Genomic DNA, 2,929 nt, shown 5'->3' on the forward strand with positions numbered 1-2,929 from the left:
TTTTTGGGCACCTCTCTCTGCTCTGAGGGGTTTTTGGGCACCTCTCTCTGCTCACAGGGAGGCTCCAGGTTTGCTTCTGTTGCCATGAAACCACAATTCCCCCGGGCACCAGCAGAACCACAGCGCTCAAATTCACTGAAAAGTCCAAATCCAGCTGCCAAGCACCCAGAGGACTCCCCAAAACGCTGCTCAGACCGAGTTACAACACAACAGGGATGGAAACACCGCTCTGGAGAGGGGCAGGAGCTGCTGGCAGCTCTGCTCTTTGCCAGGAAGAACCTCCCTGCCGAGGTTTCTTTTGTCCAGCGTTTGCCATCCCACCTATTAACGGGGTCCTGCTTTCTGAATGTCAAAAGCAGAGCTCTCTCTCTCTCTCTCTCTGTCCTTTGCATGACAAACGCTGCTCGGACAGCTAGCAGCAGGCTCGGCCCTTCAACACCGACCACAGAGGGGTTTTTTTTTTGAGGGAGAAAGGTTGGGTTTGAAAATGAGAAGAGTATTTATTTTAGCAAGCAGCTGGAAGGGAAAGCGCCGAGCGGCCGGGTGGCAAACTCAAAGCCCCGCCGCCGGCTCCTCACACGTCACAGGGCTGAGGCAGAGCCAGTTAAATTCCCTCTCAACAGCAGCTTTGACATTTTGGCTTCTTCTGTTGATTTATCACTCTGTCTGTCTGCCTTTCCCGGGGGGGAATTGTTCCTGCTCGGAGCACGGCGGGGGCCCCAGGTCGGGCACCCCCCCGAGCGCAGGGAGATGGTGCTAATGAGACCCCCAGCAGCCCTCAGGGATCCTCCAGCTCCTCAGACTAACTCCATTCCTCCCTGCTGGATCCCTGTCTCTTGACCTGGGATGAGATCCTGCCAGAAAGGCTCAAAAAAAGGGGATTTAAGAAGAGCTATGGAGAGAAATCTCAGCCCTGCCCCAAACGTGTCTCGGCACCGCTCACAAAGGCTCCAGGGTTCTTCCTCCCTGGCAGCAGATAAATGATTCAGGAAATTTATGACTATTCTGCTTCCCTAGCCCAGGTTTATCTGACCAGCTCCAACCCAGAGGAGCAAATCCTCCCAAAACAGGCAGCCAAAAGCAGCTCCTGCTACACCTGCCACTCAAACAGGGTGGATTTCAGAGACCTGACATGGGGTCTCCTTCCTCATCCTCACCTACCTACAGGAATAGGTTTAACCCCAGCGCATTGTCTGCCAGAAAAGATGAAGGTCAGGAACTCCAGGAAGCCTCCCTGGTTAACAGGACATCCGCAGGGCAGCCTTGACAGGCAGAAGTTAAACCAGCCCAAGCTCTGCTGCTTAAATATCCTGTTTCAGTTGAACAAACCTGCTCTGAAACCAGGTTTTTCCGTTGGTAGGAAGCCAGCTGGAGAAGCAGTTCAGGGAGAGGATTAAACTATCGGATCCTGCCTTGTGTTGTAGGGATTTAAAAAGACACTAATTATTCCCTGGGTCGTGGAGCTGGAAGAAACAAACCAGAAAAAATAAAAAAAATGGGGAAAACAAACCAAAAGTGAAGGTATCATTTACACCCAGGCTCAGGGTGGCACTCGGGGGAAGAGGGAAATGGATCTTTCCTTGGCTGCCACTCGGCGTTTGCCCAGGGAGGCTCCTGGTGGCCCTGGGCCAGGCAGGGATCACAGAACCCTGTGTCCTGCTGCCACCCAGGACTTGGGTCTTTCACCTTCTGGGACGTGACGCAGGAGTTTTAGAGGTGCTAACGTCAGTCCCAGGGCGAGGAGTTTGCTCTGACAGAAGCAGGCAGGTTAAGAAGGATGTTTTCCCTGCCAGGGAGAGGGTTTTATAGATGTTGTCGGTGTTTAGAGAGGCTGACAAAACAACTTTGCCACAGAAACCTGCTGTAGAGGGAGATAAGGCTGGATCAGGGTCGCCTCTAAGCCACTAGCAAAGTAAGAAATGATATTAATAAAGCCAAACTTGACTTAAGGCTACGAATCCCTTGGCCGTTGACAGGTTAAATCTCCTCACGCTGCAGCTCCTCCAGCAGATGGGGAGGTGCTGGGAGCTCAGAGATGATCAAAGGGGAGGTCAGGGCCCATGGACACCTTTAACCCCACCCCTCAGCCTGGTCCAGTCTCCTCAGGGGAGTCTAAAAATCACCCATAACCAGTTTTCTTGGTGTTTTTAGCAGATGCTGGATTTGGGTACAGGGCAGTGTTCAGGAGAGCTCTTCCCAGAGGGAAAGCTCAACACAAGTAGGAGTGCAAGAAGAAGTCCACACAAGAGCTGAGTCTGCTGAAAGGCTTCAGAACCCAGCTCTTGACATCCCAAAGGCTTTGGAAGCTGGCTCCCAACGTCCTAAAGGCTTCAGAACCCAGCTCCTGACATCCTCAAAGGCTTCAGAACCCTGCTCCAAACTTCCCAAAGGCTTCAGAACCCAGCTCCTAATATCCCAAAGGCTTCGAAACCTGGCTCCCTACATCCCAAAGGGTTCAGAACCCTGCTCCAAACTTCCCAAAGGCTTCAGAACCCAGCTCCTGACATCCCAAAGGCTTTGGAATCCAGCTCACATCGTCCAAAAGGCCTTGGAACCCAGCTCCCTACGTCTAAAAGGCTTCAGAACCTGGCTCCCAATGTCCCAAATTCTTCAGAACCCAGTGCCCTGTGTCCTCTCCACTGACCACTCCAGCCCCTGAGGCCACAGACTCTTCTCAGATGCAGTTTCTGACCCAGGCCTGCAAGTCTGCCAAGCACCGCCTCACATCCTTCCCTTGTGATCACAGCATTTTAGCTCCTTGTCAAACCTTCCTCACTTCGGGCAGGGAGAACTCTCTGTGCCACTTCTGATGACTCTTTCTTTACCCAAAAGCAATAATATTTGTATAACCAAGAACAATTTCTCAGTAATAGATTCAAGCAGCCAAGACAGCCAGTGTCTCTGGTGCGAGGCCCTCAGAACATCACAT

At 52.2% G+C, this 2,929-nt stretch overlaps 1 protein-coding gene across 1 annotated transcript in view; it reads right to left on the reverse strand.

Moving 5' to 3' along the window:
- SPATS2 (spermatogenesis associated, serine-rich 2) overlaps positions 1-2,929 on the reverse strand; it is a gene marked incomplete at both ends in the record, with an annotated part of 8,991 nt that overhangs the window by 746 nt on the left and 5,316 nt on the right. The window lies entirely within an intron of this gene.

Source organism: Merops nubicus, unplaced genomic scaffold (genome assembly GCF_000691845.1).
Source record: "Merops nubicus isolate BGI_N331 unplaced genomic scaffold, ASM69184v1 scaffold29070, whole genome shotgun sequence".
In the NCBI taxonomy this organism is placed as follows: Eukaryota; Metazoa; Chordata; class Aves; order Coraciiformes; family Meropidae; genus Merops; species Merops nubicus.